The following is a 20,612-nucleotide window of genomic DNA, read 5'->3' on the forward strand; positions in this document are numbered from 1 at the left end:
TGTCAGCTTGTCAAAGCTGGTAAATATTCTTGTCTAATTAGCACGGAGTAGACTGTGGTACATGCTACCTAAATGTAAAAATATAAGATGAAGTTCTGAATTTGAACGAAGTTTTGTTTGAAAATATACAACCATGCAAAAAGCAGTATTTCTAAATCTGCAGAAATATTTGCACAGATTTCTGTGAATCAAGAGTTCTGTATCTGGTGTCCTCAAGAAACCATTTTGTGTCATAATACAACACCCATCATAGATATGTTTCTTCTTCGGAAAACTGCCTTCTAAGTGTGAGATGAAGCATAAATATATGCTATTTAATACTGCTGACAAGAAAGTTGATAAATTGTTTCTCCAGTCTGCAAAGTATTTTTTTTTTAACTGTGGTGTTTGTTTTCTGGCTACAGCACTTATGTGACCTGCAATCAAATTTGCTCAGTTAACAGGAAACCATTGTTTTGGTTTTTATTTGACATGACATTGAAACTCAGATCCAAAAAAGACAAGCTAGATTTGTTCAGTCTTATACACCTTGTTAATAAAAATTCTAAAGACTGTTTTTTCCGTTTGTATACTTACAGCTGTTCAATGTCATTAGTTTCAAATTCTGCCCTCTTCTGTCTCACAGAACCTATACACCTCAATGGTGATTCAAGAAATCAGCATTATCTTTTTAACTGAAATCTTCACTAATCATGACATAACTGCACAAATGATAACCTAGCTTATTTTCCTATGGTTTATCTGCTCAAAAGTGACTTATTTTTTAAAGAAATTAAAAATTAAAATTAAATTATACTTTATTCTTTTGGCCTAAACAGGTTAGAATCACAGAAGAAAACCCCAAACCCCTCTATGTTCCAGATCCACCCAATATAATAATGCCTCTATAATTGTTCAAAGCTCATCTCTCACTTCTCCGTGTTGTATAATTTTCTTAAAATAATTGTGCATTTAGATCGCCATGTATTTTTAGCTGTGTTGTGCTTTATGTCAAGTTTCACTGGTTGAGATGCAAGTAAACTTGCTTTGTGTGTTGGCAGTAAAACAAGAATCTCTGGAATATACTTGCTTAGTGACAGCACAGTTTTCTGGGTTTTTTTCTTCCTCAATATGTAGATCAATTCGTAAGTTATGAGACATATGCATATTGACACGTATCACTTTATAATGAAATAATTGATATAACATCATGTTTGACCCAGTCTTTGTATAATGAGAAAATAAAATCTTTGTAGTGAAAACACATACATTGTTATTTATACATAATACTATAATCAGGGAGGGAGAAAATGACACAAAAAAACCCAAGTACCAATACAATAATATTATGATATTTAACATTTTCTGGAAATTTGCTTACTATGGACTATGAGTGGTTTCAAAGGCACTGAAGTGTAATCACTCAATTATTTGAATTTTTGAGGAATGAACTTCCCTAATTGAATGGTACAATGGGATTTCTGAAACGCTAGAAACTGGGTTTTCTGTTTAAATGTCATTAAACTTTATGTAAGTCAAAAATTTGAGTTTTAATGGGATATCAGACATTCCTAATGTTGAAGACCGAGGTCCTCAACTGTCTTGGATTTGGGGGGGGTGTGGGTAATGATTTGATGTACATAAAAATTCTCATGCAACTCAGGTTTGTCAGAAGGTAATACACATTATGGGCTTTCATTTTCTATTATGTAATCCTATTTCTGACTGAATATTATCTTATTTAAGCATTACATAAATGGTCTATATGTTTTCATGCCATGTATCACTTGAAAGATATCTTTGGTACCAGAACTAAGTGACTGAGAAAATGTAGACGAACAATGAAGAAAAGCTGGGTTGAGATTGAAGGGAAACAAAGGCTGTCAGTTAAGGAAACAAGGAATCTCAGACTGGGGTATACTTTTAACTAGAATTTGGTACAGGTGTGAAAAGAAATAGAGAACAATTTGGGGGCACTGGTAAAATAGAAGACATAGATTGAATGAGGATAGGGATGTGTTTAAAAAGTATATGCAAAATGTATTTTCTAACTTTTAAAGCTCTCATTTTAAAGCCCTCATCTTTGTTTTCTAGTTCAATTAATTGGATATAATATATATATGAATACAACTGAAATCATTGTATGATCATTTGCAAATCCAAATTGCTTAAATACCTGGCTCGGTGCTGATAATTAGGAATTTACATGCCTGTCATATTTAATTATTTTGGTAGGTTTTACTTCTAAAATTCTCACCTACTCATTTGCCAAACTGCCTAATATAAGACCATTTTGAGCAAAATTGAAGATTGGTTCTCTTCCCAACCCTCCAAATATGGGTGAAGAGGTTACTTCCAAGTTAGTTTATCTTATAGAAAAAAAGGATGTATCTGACATACTGGATTTATTAGTGATATCTAAGTTAGCAATTTATAGCTTTTGGGGAAGTCTACATTTGTACTAGTCTTTCTTTTGGCCTTTCTATAAAGGTGGACTTATAGCTCTCAGCTCTTTTATTTGCTCCCACTTTTTGTTCTTTTGGTCTTTTTGGTGGTGTGGTTTGGTTTGTTGGTTGTTTTGTTAGTTTGTTTTTAGAATACCTTATCTTCCCATATAACTGATATTTTTTTCTGTCCCTAACAATTTTTAAGAAAATTCATTATTAAAATTATTTTATCCAGAAAAGTCACAAAATAGTTAATTTCAGGAAGTAAATCTCTGGACATAATTGAAAATTATTGTGTTAGAAAATCTGTTTTGTGGTTGTAGGTCTGACATGGAACTACTGCTTCCTTTGGATTAATTAATTTAATGAGACGAGTCATGTTCACAGAACAATTGTTTTCTCTGGTTATAATTATGCTTCATTATCACTTAACTAAATCAACATTTTTCCAGTCTTGTCTTTTTCTATCTGAATTAAATGCTAAAAGAACACGAATATTTTTGTGGCAATACAAATACTGGCCGAATACGAGAATTCTCAGCTTGCACTGAATCCTCCGCCTTATAATGCAGAGAGGATAAATTTGGGGCAAGGAGGTAGGATCAGCTGGCTCCCACAAAGGACCTCAATTTTTTTTTTTATACCATACCCTGTGCATGCCCACAACAGAAAGGCTGAGACGCCCTGTTCAGTTTTGTGTGAGAGCAGGCTGAGAAAGGCCAAACATCTTCTTCAACTGCTGCCCAGCAGCTGGGGTTGCTCTCCAAGCTCCAGGAGCTCTCCTTGAGTTCTCTTTCTGTGCAACGATGAACCAGCGTGGTTTGGGGGGAACCTGCTAGATCAAGATGGATTAAAAGCACTCACGGGCTCTTTGCTAGTTGGTTGTAATTACTGCCTTCCAGCTGATACATACTGCCCATGCAAATGCTTCTGATTACCTTCATGAAAACATCAAGCAAGTTAGCCAAAACCCCCTTAAATCACTTATGTTATCATTCACTGTTCAGAGTATATCTATTATATTCTAAGATGACTTAAATTCAAATAATCCAGTTCCATACAAAATAAAAAAAAAAAAAAAAAAGGTAGTGGGAGAAGATGACTGGTACAATACTTCGAATTTGAAGCAAATTGTTATAGAAATTGCCCAGAAAGTATAGAATATGGGTTCATCTTCCTTTTTTTATCTGAGATGACTCAGACCAAAGCTTGTACTTCCCATGAGAGTGTCTTGATCCCAGTGAATTAAGTGATGCTAGATGAGGCTGTCTGCCATCCCTCCTGGTTAAACTGTGCTACTGGACAGTCAGGACTACAGGATTCCTGGGACTTAGAGCACACTAGTGGAAGCACAGATTTGTAGTGCATTTGAGACTCTCCTTTGAGAGTTCTTGTCCTGTTCCCAGTTTTACATATTTTCCCTATTTAATGCAAAACATAAGTGAGACCCTATCATTTAAGGTAATCAACTGAGATTTTTACAGTTAAGTTTTATACCTCTCCATGATAAACTAAGCTACAGTGTAGTGCTTCCCCTGGGCCCAATTAATCCTGGCTTCCTTTTTTGCAAGTGAACAGCTCCAACAAGAGAGGTGCGTATAGGTTGTTTGTAATGGTCCTCTCATGGGAAGTAGGAGATGCAGGTTCAAATCTCTTAGGCAGGAAAGAAAATTAAGCCTAAAAACCATCTAGATCCTACACACACTTAAACTGCCAAACAACTATGAAAAGGGCAAAACCATCACTAACCATTTCTTGCTTAAAGAACTTATGCAGGAATTACCTGACTTCATGATCCTGCTCATGATTACGTATGAGTTTAGGACTAAGATAATTAGCCAAGTCACAGTTACTTCAGTTAGAAGCAAGGCAGAGGCAGCATTCTAGGTGCTTGGCAAACCTTAATAGTTTAACAAGGTTCTTCGGAATTTGTATTTTATTTTAAAAATTCCATATGGGCTCTATTCTTGGCTAATCAGTGTATTTTAAATCTACTGGTAATGAAATGATGAAATTAAATTATAATTTAACTAACTGCACTGATTTTAAATCAATGCACTTTATCCACTTTAATCTTCAGAAAGCTTAGATATCTATTTCTATGATAATGTTCCTTAACCTGTGTGCTATAATGCATATGGATGTGGAGGTTCTAAAAAAAACCTATGCAGTAAGGCTGCTATAATGTAAGGAAAAAAGAAGGAAAAAAAAAAAGAAAAAGGTGATCTCAGTCCCAAAGAAAAATACTGCAAAGCTCAATGTTGAATATTTACATGTAAATCAAAATTTGGGAGCTTTTGCCCTTCCCAAAAGGTCTGTAAGTATAAATGATTTATTAACACAATACACTTATTAAGATTTATTTGCTAATAGGGAAAATTATTCTGCAGCATTACTAACTGGAGGCCTACAGCTGAGATTAGATGGATGGGGGACAATAAACGATAGTGCTCACTTGTTTAGGAGTTTAAGACAACATGCATACCTAAGTGACAGATACAGGAGAGCTAAGACATGAGTTATGAACAGAAGCAGAGTACATAAAAATGCTTTAATTTTTATGAAAAACAGATTAATAAAAACGTTTTAACTGTCATCACTCTAAAAACAAACAAAAACTATGCTGAACATTTGAAGGTACTCATTTTTAGATGAATTCACTTTCCAACTAATAAATATTATTACTTTCTAATTTCTATTGCCAACTGTTTAGCAGCATGCTGCTTATTACTTATCATAAATAACAATGTTTTACTAATAGCTTTTTAATGAGTAATAACTAATTGCTCCATTAATACAAAGTGCACTAATCTGTTCTACTCTTGGACTCATTCCTCTCCTGCTTGCTATGCATGTATTTTTAAAAAAATGTAGATATTTATATTAGTTTTAAAAATGCAAACAATCCTGAGATAATTATCTAACAGATACTTGCTGACAGATTGATACTTTAAGGGCATGAAGATGATGCAAGTTCTTCTTCCATCTTTGTGACTACTGATATCTTATGAAATTACTTACCTTTTCTGCATTTAATTTAAATTTGATTTGCCACATTCATTTGGATAGAAATAAAACAAATGGAGGTCAAAATATCTACTTATTAGGCCAATTCTCAACGGATGCCTCGCTTGAATAAAAACTTACCATTCCATGATAATTATTAAATGTATGGAGAAAAAACTGCAGATCAAAATCCATAAAATTCTAGGGTCATTACATAGTAGTTAAAATATTTGGACTAAGAAATTCAAGCTGTAACTATTTTTATCACAATGAAAACCATACAAAATTTGTTCAGTTTATTCTTCCTCTTCCCTCCCTCTCCCTCCCCTCCTCCTTTTTTTTTTTTTTTTTTCTCCCCCCCCCTCTGTTTTCAGTCAGTCCACATTCAGGTATAGGGCTCATTAAGTTATGCAGAATTCCATGAAATCTTCCTCCTCATCAGCACATTCAGAAAGATTTCATATCCTTTTACTTCAGCTGAGATACTGGCTGAGTGAAAGCTGAGAATAAATGGAATAAATACTTCAGGGTTTCAGTTTGTGAAAGGAATTTTCTTTCTAAAGCAGAGGAGAATCTGGGTGCATATTTTACATGAGATTAAACTTGAAACTTCAGTGGTCTTAACTGGTACACAGCTATTGATAAAGCTCTATGGAGAGATCAGACTTTTTCTTATGGGAATATATTTTAAGATATACTTAAGATGTAGGTATAGAATTCTCTTCAGTTTGGCACTCTGAAAAATCACAATATGAGACATATTTGTGCAGCAGTTGTATTAGTATTGTCTTGTTAAATTGGTAGCTGTCCTCAGTGGTACAGGATAATGACATGCAAAATTTTGTGTTTATTCTTCTTGTTTTCTGATGGGATACTGTGTCCCTACGGGCCTTTATTTTCCAGTGTTTTTATACCTATAGAATTCTTCTGTCTCTAGATAAATATTCCTTGTGACACCATGCACTAATTTAAAAATGGATTTTATGCTTACAATGAGAATTCTGTTTTTGTTTAGGGAACTTCTGTGGATTTTTTTTCCTCTGCTCATTTGTGGGTTTTTTTGGTTGTTGTTGTGTAAAGAATATACTATTTTCCTTCAGTTGTTTCTAAGAAAATGCCCTTGATCTCACCCCAAATTATATTGTAGAAATATAACCTGTTTCTTCTGCTGACTAAAATCTTCTGCTCTATATTGAGAAAAGTCTGTGTGTATAAAAATAGACTCTTAGATGCATAGCCATTTTGACAGATTTTCTAAGTGAAGGCCCTGATTCTGCTGGCTGTTTTGCACATTACTTTATTTAAATCAATATAAACATGCTGATGCAAAAATTGGCCTGGAACTGGCCCAGCATCCTTAGAATTTCCTTGCAACTATTTAATGTAACCATAGTTCTAGCATATTCAAACTTGTCTTGGATAAACAAATACAGAATGATATACCTATAACTTGCCATCAAACTGACTTCTTAAATGTTAGGGTCTGTTTAAAGTTCCATATACTAAGGGGATATAAGAGATTGCGCCAAGCCAGGTTTCATCCAGAAGCCCATTGACCATGACAGTGAGAGACCTGGCTTGTAAATGCTGCTGAGCACCTTAGATGTGGTCTTGCACTACCATGGGCACGCAGCTTTTGGGCAGGTTCTCCTAAATTAGGAAAGGACTGCCGAGGGGTTTCTTATAGTCAATGGCTGCATCGGCCGTAGAGACCGTGTGGTGATAGAATTTAAGCTAAGGAAAGCGAAGAAGGAGAGTAGCAGATTAAAGGACAGCAACTTCAGGAAAAGGAAAGCAAACTTCAGCTTGTTCGGGGAAATAGCAGGCAGGAGCTGTGGGAGGCTGTTTTGAAGGGCAAAAGAGAGATGACTGATTTTCAAAGACAAGCTCCTTGTAACACAGGGGCAGTGTGCTCCATTGTACAAGAGAAGGTGCAAAAGGAAACTGTTAATGGCAGTGATTTAGCCCAAGCAGAAGCCTGAGACAATCAGAAATTATAACTACACAAATCAGGAGATACTCAATATTAGGTTGCCTTGAATCTAGTAAAAAATTCTTCTGAAGCTGGCCTGATTTATCAGTATTTTAAACACTTCCATTACAGCAATCTCGACTTCCCTGAGGTAGGTCTAGATACATAGAGGCATGTATATGCGCATATGTAGACACACACATACATACAAGATACACATACCTATATTCACTTGCAAGAATGGAGACACACTACCAAGAATAATCTATAAGCCTCCTTCAGATACGTGATGACAGAATTAAGTTCAAAGCTCAGCTGGAAGTGAAGTTGTTAAGTAGCATGAAGGAAAAAAGGAAATTGGATTTGATTGGAAATCTAACTGGCAGCCAGTTCCAAATGGCATTCCTCAAGGGATGATACTGGACTTGATTTAACATCAACATTAATGACTTGAATGGTGGGATAGGGTGCACTGCCAAAAAGTCCACTGATGGCACTGAATTGAGACTGGTAAACTGGAGATGGGCTGCCATATAGAAGCCTCCCAAACAGCTGGAGGTTCAGGCAAAGTGTGTTTAGGACAGGATAATCCAGTGCAACAGTACAAACTGGATAGATATTGGCTCCCGAGAAACGGCTCTGGTGGAAGACAAGCAATTGAACATGAGTCAGGAGTGCTGCCTGGTGGTGGTGAAGTCTAACCTCCAGGGCTGCACTGGCAGGGCTGTAGCCGAGCGATTATTGCACTCTGCTAGATACTTAAGAGATGGAGTCTGGAGTACCATGTCCAGTTTCACGCCCCAGTAAAAAAGAAATGCTGTTTCTCTTTTATGAGATTAATTCACAATTTTACTGTTTGATTTTAAAATCTGAGAATGTTCTAGCAAGAATTCTACCTTTTTGTGGAAATAACCTGTGATTCCAACTAGAGCTAAAATTAGTCCTTATACTGATTATATATGATTTATCTTAGTATTGTAGGAAAACTTAGTTTGGCAGGGATTATTGGAAATCAGGACAGGTTCTTCTGTTCATTAACCTGGTATCCTGTTGTTATATATGTTGCAGTATATAAATTATATCACCATTTATTATGTTTGATCTCAGAAAGTGTAATTTAGGATTTTGCCCTTATAATAATGAATAAAGGCTGTGATTCCAGGGAATCACAGCTCTTAGGATTAAAAAGCTTTGTAGAACATTAGCTAAATTCATTCATGGGTACTTCATATTCATTTGCTCTATTACTAGCACTCTTCTGAAACCTAAATAAATACTTCATGGTGTTTACCTACTATGTCATCTTTATGGACAGCAATCTTTTCCCCCTCATTCTATCAACCTTTATTTTGCCAGGCTAAACAAACAAAATTCTTCCAGTTACCACCTCTGATCATTTTAGTAGTCATGTCCCATACCTGTTTTATTTTTAATTCACCTTTCTTTATTAGAGCTGATCAGAGCCTAAAATGAAGTCTTATCAGTGATTTTTGCAATACTTTTAAAACTTCTGATTGAAATACTTTCACCGGTACACCCCAAATTTGTTTTAATCTTCTTCTCCATATCATACTGGCAGCTCAACAGCATCTATACATTGAAAAGTACCATGTAGCCCTTTTCTTCTACCTGATGACATCTTAAGTAATATTAGACATTTTACGAGGTATGCTGCCTTGCTTCTGTATAACTGAATTCCATTCCATTTCTTACTTTCAGGTTACTCATTGCTTTCTTTATGAAATTCTGTTCATCTCACATAGGTGATGCCACCAATACATTTTATCAACACAATCCTATTCTTAGTGTTGTAGTATGTAAGTGAAATTATATAAAATACTGTTTCCAGGCTAATCCTCCAAGGATTAGCAGGTTGTTATGCATCCTTTTATTATATTCTGTCCCTGATGATAAAATTTCCCCCTACCTCTCAGTTCATCTACAATCCCAATCTTCCCCCTCCCACAAATTAAGTGTAGTATAACACTGTAACCACTTCTTTACTGAAGAGCAGATAGATAATACCCATATTACTGCCTCATTATAAAAATTCGGGAGTAGCAAAACCTGTTTGGAAGTATTTTTGCTGGCCCTGATAACTCAAAATAATTCCAATACCAACGGTGTCTATTGTTTTGAGTCTAGGGGAGTATGTTAATGGCTGGCAACCCACGTACAGAGGTTTTTTCCTCCATTCACTCATTGTTGGAAAGAATGGGGGAAAGGAAGTGTGACACAAAGTAGATGACCCCTGACTAAAAATACCTTTGAAACATGCTTCATTTAAAGAATTGCTAAACTCTCTTTCATTATTCAGCATCACCTCTGAGAATAACAAAGAAATTGGCAGGAGTCCAAATCTGAAAACAGTGACTGGATACTGGATACGAAGCTTCTATTTGAAATACTAGTAATTAAAATTAATAAAGAATCTTAAAGGCAGTCATTAAGTAAATCCAAACTCCTCCAGATCTTTACTGGATGAACTCATACTCTTTTCTCTTAATTACTTGTACTTCATTCAGAAGCTTTATATAAGACAAGTATTTTTTTCCTTTTCAAAACCTGGACAATGTTGAACAGGTTTCTTATAATGGGCTGGACTTAATATTTTTTCTGAAAATTTTTGCTACAATTGCTTTTCTTGAAACAAAATAAAACTCAACAGGCTGAAGCATGTCCTTTGAGAGCAAAATTTGGTTACTTTGGGCTTCTTAAAAAGTCGTTCACTCTTACTGCACTTAACAAAGTTAAAAACATACCTCAGAGCTGGGCAAGTATGGATATTCAGAATGAGAAAAGAAGTATAGGGAAGTACTGTGCCAGGATGAAAACCAGGTGAATTTTACATGCAAAAATTGGGCAACTGAAATAGGTAATAGGTTCTGCATATTGTTGTTAATCACTGGTAATACTCAAAGCAGGCAAATGTTTGGAAAGCTTTGTTTTTCCAGCCTCCTGCACATTGCTGTGATATTAATCCAGCATATGGCTACCTGTTCAGGTCAAGATCAGGAAAACGGATATGTTGGACAAAATTGCTAACATCATCCATACTGCCTTGTAGTTCAACGGGAGTTTAATCTGCTCTTCTGAATTCACATGCAACTTTAGTGACAGAAAGAAACATCAGTCTAATAACTAATAAAATAATTTTTATCATAGAACAGCCGAGGCTGGAAGGGACGTCAAAAGATCATCCGGTCCAATCTTTCATGGAAAAGGGAGCCTAGATGAGATTGTCTAGCACTCTGTCCAGTTACATTTTGAAAACCTCTAGTGATGGTGATATCAAAAAGCTGGTCAAAGAAACTCTTTAAGACTCGTTTTGGAGTTTTAGAAAGCAGGCGTTCTTTATTGCAGTGCTGGATCCACGGGGGATAATTCCACCTAGCGTGCATGCCACAGCTTCAGCACAAACAGGTTATATGGAGTAACAATTACATATTAATCAGATTAGTATACATATACATAAAAATTATTGTAACTGACTATCATAGTACTGCCTATGACCAATCCTGCGCAATGAAGAATTCCTTTGAGTCGAAGGGCTGCTTTTATGGCCACCAACCCATTTGAGATTCTGTTGGCTGTCCTTGAAGTCTTTGTTCTTGTCCTTGTTCATTGATCTTGAAGCTTAACGCAGTTTCAATCACATGTGGTCAGTTTCAGCATTGTTCTCATCTAGTGTACAGGAACATCTCGTCATAAGAGCAAAGAACTGCAAAATTTATGAGTAACTACCTCTACTAGTTAATTGCTTGGCTATACTTTTGTCTATTGTTTCAATCATAGTGTTAGTAAAAGATTTCTAATAATTATTTACCAAATCTCACTTTTACAGTCACCTAGCAGCAAACCACTTTCCACAGCTGGTACAAAATTTTAAAACCATCAAAATACGTAGACATACCATACAGAATGTATGGACATATGCTGTCAATGGGACTCCACTACATCCCTGGGGAGGCTGTTTCAGATTGTTCTCAATATAAAAAATTTCTTTCTAATATAAAGATGAAACCTCTCCCAGTGCAACCTGTACCTATTGCCTCTTGTTCTCTTTATGTAGGTTCTTGTGAAGAGAGAGCCTGTGTCCTCCTTGTAGCTGGTGTTTAAGTACTGGAAAGTTGCAAGGAGTTCACCTCTTTTTTTAATCCATGCTTAGCCCTCACTTGGTGGTGGAAGTAGTTGGACTTTCTAATTCAGTTTTTACTCTGAAATTATTTGTAAAAGCAGTGGTTAATTCAAAGTTATTTCTTATTAAACATGATACTGTTATAAGAATAGCAAGGGATAATGTATTACTGCATTGCTTTTGTGTTTCACTAACTCTATACTATGTTTTTAAATAAGCTTTCATTCATCCAGTTTTTGTTGTTTGAAAATCTCAGTGATAGAACTACTGGCAAAAAAATTATGCCATGTATATCTATAGATGTTATACATAAAGAAATTTGGATGCTTTATTTCAAAACATGTCTGTATGTGAAGAGAGATCTTTAGTGTTTAAAATATCCACTAGAATAAGGACATCTGCAAATTCCATAGATTTGAACCTTAGTTTCTTATATTTTAGGTGAGTAGCTTAGCTGACATTGGCTATTTGGGTTCAAACATCCTGTCACACATTTTTCAGTGAAAAATGTGTTCAGCATGTAAAATGTATTGATGCAGCCCAGGAAAAATAAAGAAATTAACCCTTAATATCCTAAAAATATTTTGTGATCAGAAAACTATTTTCTACATGTTTTCTTATCGTGCTGCTTATTATTATTCTAACAGATGCCTTAAAAGAATGTTACTTCAGAACATGCAATTCAAATTGTCTATGCATGCTTGGCATGCCTTTTTTATTGTGTAGGTACTGTAACAGATGGGCAAAATGCCAGATTGCAGTGCATGGAGTAATGGAACAGAAAAAGCAATATGAGGCCTAATATTCAGACATATAAAGTTCAGGTTATTTACTGAATTGACACCCTCTTTGTAGTGTCTCTAACCATAAAATACATAGTACCTGGAGGGGAAAAGAGTACAAGTGAATTTATCAACATTTACCCTGGTGTCAAGAAGTGGGGTTTTAATTACTTAAATTTTCACAAAACCCCTTTTCAATTATTTAGTTAGATCACTGCTGTCAATGAGCAAAATATGAGAAACTGGACCATTACTATATCATTATCAGATTAGTTTAGATGTTTAATGAAAAAATATTCAATTATATTACATTTTCACTTCCCCCCTTCCCATTTAATCTTGTCTCTAAGAGTAAATAAAATAAAGTTTGTTGGCATCTCACTTCTGAAAGTACTCTGCAAATACAATTTCTCTCTAAATAGAGTGAAATTAGATCACCCAAATGCTTCACTGAATATGAGATAATTTGGTTTTAGGAAGTTCTTTTTAATATAGAAATTCTTGTTTTCTATTACAATTGTATTATTAATAAATTCTAGCACACAAACAGAATAGTGGATGCAATTCCTGGGTCTTCTATCTGAAAGTTTATAATCTCAACACCTGGCATGCAGAATTCAGGCTGTCATCAAAGTCTTTTCTATGATTTTTTCAGGCATTCCAAAAAAGAGCATCTTAGCTCTTTAACAGAGATTCTAACCATACATTCTTCATGCATTATCATGTTTACTCAACGATAACCCCATTAAAATTCCAAGTGTGCAGCATTCTTTAATCATCAGTTCAAACCTGCCTAATTAGGATGTTCTCATTAAAATAATTAGTCCCTCTCCTGAAGGGCTAATCCATTGATCTGTATTACTTCTATGTGAAGCCTTGAACTAATGCCCTTCCCAAGATGAAGATCTATCAATAATAAAAGACCATGAATTAAATGCTGATTAAAGAGATTTCTAGTTCTGCATGTAATTTTATTAGCAGAAGGTGTTTGTATTAATAATATCCTACTGTTACTGTATCTTTCATACCCACAACCTGCTCTACATCTGTATCAAACTAATATTTCATTGCATGTCTGTTTCATATGATGCATAGAAGCTAGGGGGAATGTCTTCATATGGATATCTATCATCCTCATTCTTCTCCTCCTTGTTATTAAAACATATGCAGGTATGACCAAACTCTTTCTATCCAGCCAAAATCCCACTAACCTGAAACAGAATTTCCAAACTGGAAAGTGTCAGTAGAAAATTTCAGACTGAACAATTATTGTTTGGGAACTGAAAATTATACAGTTAGTGTTGGGCAACTTTAATTAAAGACAGAGCTTGCCCTTCAGCATTTGTGTATTGTGGGCTGAACCACCATCTGGGGAAGGCTACACTTCAACTCATTGTACATAGATTAATCAAGTCATAATGATTGAAACAGCTGTAATATTGGGGGGATTTTCTCTCTACTTCTCCAGAATTTGTTATATACAAAGGAGTTCAAAAAGAACCTTCAATCCTGCTCAGCTCTGTTCATGGTTTTTATTACGTATGAGTGTTACAGCATGCTGATCTGTGCAGGCTCAACATACTTCTAACAGCGTATTTATAAACATTTTTATCTAAAACTCAACATTAATTCTAATGAAACGCTATTGTGATTATTAAGTCATAGCCCTGGGAGTCTGCTATCTTGCATCTATTTTTGTTTTTCTACAGACTTGCTTCCTGGCTTGCCTTCACACATTTGAACAAAATATTTAGAAACTTCAAGCTATATTCCTAAATCCAAGGGTAAGCAAGTCCCTCTAGAATTTCCAAAAAAAACCTTACAGGCTCTAATTGTCTCTACTCAACCTAGAAAATATTCTACAATGTCTCCAAGTGTCAAGACTTGGAAAGGGAAAACAGTAATTCATTCTTTTTTTTTCTTCTTCTCCCCTCCCCCCACTGTATTTTTCCAGAATATCACAGGACATTCCAATTTATTAAGAAAGGTAAAAAGCGCTTTTAACTTTCTTGATAAAGAGCTCATTGTCCAGTCTCTTTCTTCTGATAAAATACATTTTGTAGAATATTGACTCCTGGATCCCCTGATCATTTTCTACCTTTTGAATTGAATTAGGCAACTAACATCTAAAAATCGAGACAAGAAATTATCTGTATACCTGAAGCAGGTGTTTTTTTCCCTAGTTACAATTATTTGAAAGCAGAACATTTGTTGTGCTATGAAATAAACCCTTTCCTTAAACTCAATACTGTAGTATTGCAAACAATTGTTTCTATCAGTAAGAGCAGCCAGTATAATAGGACTCCACTAGAATAAAGCAACAATTATGGAATTTGTATTTAAAATTTAAATAATTCTGCTGTTTGAAAAGGAACACTGCCACCACCTGTGCACATATTATTAGCTCGAGATCCTACTGTATCTTCCCATACACAATTAGAAATACAAAGTAGAGAAAAACTGGCAGAATGAAAGCAATTGAGGTCAGTCAGAGATTGAATATAAAGAAAAGCTGAGAAAAGAATAAATTGATAGTTTGTACAGAAAATTCCACTGCAAGCAAGCAAAAGTTAGCTTTTATTTTTCATCCTGGACCTATTCTGTTGGTCCTTGGCTAATGATGTAAGTATCATCACGTGGGTATGCCATGCAAAGTTATCCAGAAGATTCAGTGTAAATATACAAGAGAATTTCAACAGAGAAATTCAGATTCTGTTCACTTACTGGTAGAATTCTGAACCAAAGCATCATCAGTGTTAAAAATGTTACGATAGCAGCTGAAACAAACTTCTTCATCTTTACTGAATTCTATTTTTTAAAATGACTTGACTGTTTCAGCATTATTATTATTGTTCTTTGTGTTGGGATAGCAGGAAAGCATTCTGAGTGCTTTCAAATTTAATGCAAATTGCAGGCTGTGCAGAAAGACTGTCACGCTAGTGGTACCTGGGTAGGTATTGAACGGCAATCTTAAATGCACTAAGTCCAAATATATATTTCTGGTTGGAAGTGAACAAAACAAATACAGATTTTTAATTCTGTAATGAAGTATTAACAAGCCTCTGAAAAGTTTGGGAGCTGAAACTTAAACTGACATGTTTAGTACCTGTATGTTTTCTTGAATATTTTTAGTAGTGTAATTTAAAAGAAAAATAAAAGTTACAGTTAAGAGTTACCTTAGAGATCTTGCCTTGGTGTTAAACAACAGCTTGTTCTCTCGTATCTCAGAACCACTGTTATGCTACAAATATTTAATAAGAGGTATCTTTAGAAATGTCTTTCCTTACATTTTAATACAGGGTTTGCCTTGTAGAAGGAAGAAGGAAAAGAAATCAAAGTATCTTACATAAGAGCAAACATATGAACAAAAGCATAAAATATCTGTTGTAGGAATATTTGCATGTGTAGGACCTCATTAAAATGAAAGCTGAAGTGAACTTAGAACTGCAATTCAAAATTTCTGTAGATTTGTGCAGGAAAAAAACACAATTACATATATTTTCTGTTAAAGGCATTTAAAAAATTTATTTCATAATTTCTTTTATGCATTGGTTTCATGTGTCTAGACCTTTAAAGTTATAGTATGATAAAGTTTAATTTAGAAACAAAAGTTGTTTTGAAATGAAAAATTGAAAGAATTGATTCTTAGAGGCCAAACATGCTGTTCTCATGGAGCTTTGTTTCCCAGAAATAGTTTAATGCTATTCTTACTAGAGTTTTAAAAATAAAAACTTTACAGAACAAAATCAGGTTTTATTAAACTTTTCTTGAAAAAAAATATTTCTTCACTGTCATGACAGAATTGTCACAAAAAACTTGAGAACCTCCAAGACAGTATGCCTAGAAGACAGTGTGGTTAATTGAATTCTTGCCTCATGTGAAAATAGAATTTCTCAAAGGGCACATAAATATAGGTAGAACATGGCATTTTTTACAAGAAGTGGCCAAAGTCTCGCTGCTGTTAGACTCAAGAATGAGCTGAAATGCTCTGCCTTTGTGAGAACAAGACTTACAAAGATCCATCTCTGCTTCAGATGGTCTAATATTTCAAAATTACAGAAAAGACACAGATGGCAGCAAGGCAATAGTGTAACCTGTAGCAGCATAAAACCTAGGGCAAATACGCCTTCACTGAGCTCCGGTATGCCTCCGGTATAATCAGGCTAAAGGTGGTATTTATGATTAGCTCTGGAGTTATGCTACACAGAAATCTGTGTAGTCACACCTTTATAAATCTATTTAAATCACTATTGCTGCAGAATTTTTCTTCTGTGGTTTTGTAAATATTGGAAGATCCTCAGCCCTATCTAGTTTTGCAATTGGAAAGTTGTTAGTGCTTTAATAACTGAATTCTGTACAGTGGTGACACTGCTGTCATTACATAGAGAAATGGTGACCCATGGTTATCCGTGACTGGGCATCTATTCTTGCAGCACATGTTTCCCAGCATGGTAGCTCATCTCTCCTATCTGTGCGCTGTCAGTTTATTACCATTTGAGCCTGATGAAGGCTACAAAAGACATGACTAGATGCCCTTTTTTGCATCTGGGAGCAATATTATATAGAAGTAATTCCATTAATAGAACAGATTTTTCCATGACTGTTTTCATTTTTAGCACATGTAATTATATTAAAAACTGACAGCAATAAAAGAGAAAGAAGAATCATTTTATATGGGTAAAAGTGCAGCTTAGTCATAAATGAAAAGCATCGTATTCAAAGCACAGGTGGATAAAAGCAGTACTTATTGCTTCCTTTATTATAGTTTAAATAATTTATCAGCTCTGCATCCTATTTATTGATTCTCTGAGCATGCAGAAGGATAAGGAATTGAAAATATTTGAGGCACTTTTCTCCATTTTTGTCAAATTCATGATATCTAATTGATTCATAATTCCAAATACTGGAAGCAAACGATGCTTGTTGCTTCTTCCTGCTGGGAACACTATTGAGTCACTTTTCTTTAGGAAACTTGGCATTTTTCAGAAGATAACCAATTTTTCAGATAAGACATGGAAGTTCTACCATCTTTTAGCCTAGATTGAATCTTCAGGAACATCATGAATATGTTCTGCCACGGTAGGCATGATACTGCAATTCCAAATCACAACTCTTTCTATATTACAAAATAGAAGTATTATGTCTTTTCTCTTCCCTTGAGCTAGCTCAGTACCAGTTGCCAAACCAGCGAAGACAACAAGATTGGACAAAGTACAAAAAAAACCCCAAACCACAAAAATTATTCCCACACTTCCTATCTTTTCTGAACTTTTTAGACCTTTTGACTCTTTTTTTTAGCTTTTAATAAGAGAGAGTGCATAATACTCTCCCCAAATAGAGGACATGCCTAATGTAGGCGTGCACAAGAGATGAGATGGATTTTACTATTCTCTGTTTCCCTCAGCAGTGCTTTAAAGAGAATCACAGATAATTTATCAGGTTACTGTTTGCAAGAGTTGGACATTAATCTAACCATCTTCAAAACTGCATTTCAGTGATTATATGGTCACTGTTTATGTTTAAGCACCCTGTCCCTCTTCCTGAAAACAACACTTTTCCTACCATAAAACTGCATGCTTTTAAACGCAGCAGTGATGGAATAATTCCCAGGTCAGCAAAGGAAAAAAAAATAAATCCAGTTTTTGAGACACGTGGCAAAAATAACATGCCACTTTGCCGTCTTTACAAGATGTGAACGTTGACTGCTATAATAGAAAAATTACCTAATCACTGTGAGAAGTACACTTACTAAAGTCTATAAATGTTTTCAGGTGTTGAACCAAATCCTTAGATAATATATGTCAATTGTACTGATTGTAAAAGAACTACCCTAACTTACATTAGCTGGAGGTATTATCCCAATGATTTCAAGAGAAACAGGATAGTTCTCTTATCATCACCATGGACTAACAATTTTTCTGCTTGTGTCACAGTTTACCAAACTGGAAGAATAATAATACTGTCCGTCTCACAAATGTACTGAGAAGAGTACTAGTTATCTTTGCAGAAGTCTTCTAGTAGTCTTGAGTGTATTATGCATATATCATCACAATCATACCAACAGAAACAAATAAAGATAAGTAGAAATATGACAGTTTTCTCAGTCTGGAGAAAACACAAGCCAGATTTCAGAGGATAAAGCCTTAGTAAGCCAAAAAAATTCTACATCTGCTTAGAGCTTACTTTGACAACAGCAGACTCTGGCATCAGCTGAGATAAGTTTACACTTGGAAGACCTGAAGAGGAAAAGTGGCTTACTTTTAAGCCACATTATTGCTCCCCCAATACTGCAAATTGCAGCACTCTGCATGGAGTCCCAATTTATCTTCAAAGAAACCAGGTATCACATCAAAAGCAGTGTAGTCATAGCAGCACAGCACTTGGCACAGGAAAAGTCATCCTGGTAAGTAGCTTATTTCAAGGCAAGGAGAATACAAAGAAGTCTCTGTACCATCCACTAAGGAGATACTCCTTGGACTGAGTCAATACTGTACCTGAGATTTTTTTTTTCTGTAGGACTGGGGTTCTGATGAATTACAGCAGCTCTTGGGTGCTACTGAACCGGTATCCTCCATCCTCCTTGCTGATGGAGACTGTAACCTTTTTGTGACACCTTCTGGTTCCCTTCACTTACTTGACATGTTTTGTATTGGAAAAAGTTGGAACTACAGTACTTGCACCTCTAAGAATTCATGTTCCACTTCCTGGAACATTTTGGTATAGAAAGAAAAAATTCTTCTGTTAAAATCTATTTTCTCTAGCATTTGTTAACCGATTGTTTTACTGTTCAAGACTCCTCACAGCTCCGACTCAGATTTGCCATTGATAAACACCAAATAATACATGTTGGAGCTAATCACATAAGCTTTTTCTCACCCCAAGATTCTTCTTCTGAAGTGCAAATTTTCAGATGTCCTCTCACGGCAGCTTTTGTCTGTTTTATGCCTGACAGCGCTAAGCAGCTGGGACATGAACCAAAGACTAAGTACAAGCATGTTTCTCATTGTATTGTCTAAAGACTATATAAAACTTGTCATGGAAATAGATGTGTGCAATTCTGATGTCCTCACTCATGTATATTGTGTAAAGGTTTTTTCCAGTTACATTGCAGCATAAGGTTTCAAGGCCCATATACAAGCTTTTGGCATTGTAGAATTTTAAAGATCATATTGACCACCTGGAAAGCTATGCAAAATAGTTTATTCAGGTAGCAATATCTCTGTTGCTATTTTATAGACTAGAAATATATCTGTATTTCTTCCCAATGGTTCTATCAATTCTAATTTAGATGTTCTCACAAGGAATAATAAATCTAAACTAAGTAAAACATTTCTGAAATATCTGTTTAACACTTCAAATGTCAACAAAGAAAATAAACTGGTATGGCCATACTTCCAGTGAGGCTAAACTAAAGCAGCAGTACATCATCACTGAAGAATTACCAATTCATACATCAAATGATTTAAATATACAGATGGTGAGTCTAGCTCTATTTTCCTTTTTTATTATAAAAATAAAAAAAAATTTCAATGCCCAGCACAGAAACTGTATATAGCACAGTAATCCTTACTAATTCTAGCAAGTTGTTTTTAGAACTTGCTGTACAATTAAAAGTTCTTTCAATACCTCACTGAGCTGACAATTAGAAACTTTCTTCTAATTCCACCCTAAAACTGTTCACATACGTTTGTGCTTGTGCCAGTGCTGTCTTTCAGCTCTAGTATTATTTCTATCTACTGCTGCTTTTAAAGAGATTGATAGTATTCCTTTACTCATATAAAAAATGCTTAACGTATCTTTTTTCATTCTGTTCTTTCATTTTCAAGGAGAGACAAAAAATCCTTTCCTTCAACCCCCCCTATATATCTTTACCATCTTGGCATTGAAAAAAACTATATCAATGTCTAATTAGTCCTCTATTTTTTTCTTGGCAATACACTGTAAAACTGACATTGCAAGGCTTTTCTAGAGTCTCTCCTCCTCCCCCAAAATCTACCTCCTTTAGATCACATAGAAGAACCAATTAAGCCATAGGCAGCCAAAAGGATTTTCTCTTAGTACAAACATTGTGAAGAAAAGCCACAAAGCTGCCCTCCTACCTGTTATTTACTGGACAGATGTTGAAGATTGTTCTGAAAACAGACAAATGGTTTTACAAGTTCTATTACAAATCATCCTTTAATTTAGATGGGCAGGTTCCTGAACTTTCCTTTCTTGTTTTTCTAGTTCATTATAGCCCTTTTAAACTCTATCGTAGTTGCACTTTTCCATCTAGGTCAGTGACCATG

Source organism: Buteo buteo, chromosome 6, assembly GCF_964188355.1.
Source record: "Buteo buteo chromosome 6, bButBut1.hap1.1, whole genome shotgun sequence".
NCBI classification, from domain to species: domain Eukaryota; kingdom Metazoa; phylum Chordata; class Aves; order Accipitriformes; family Accipitridae; genus Buteo; species Buteo buteo.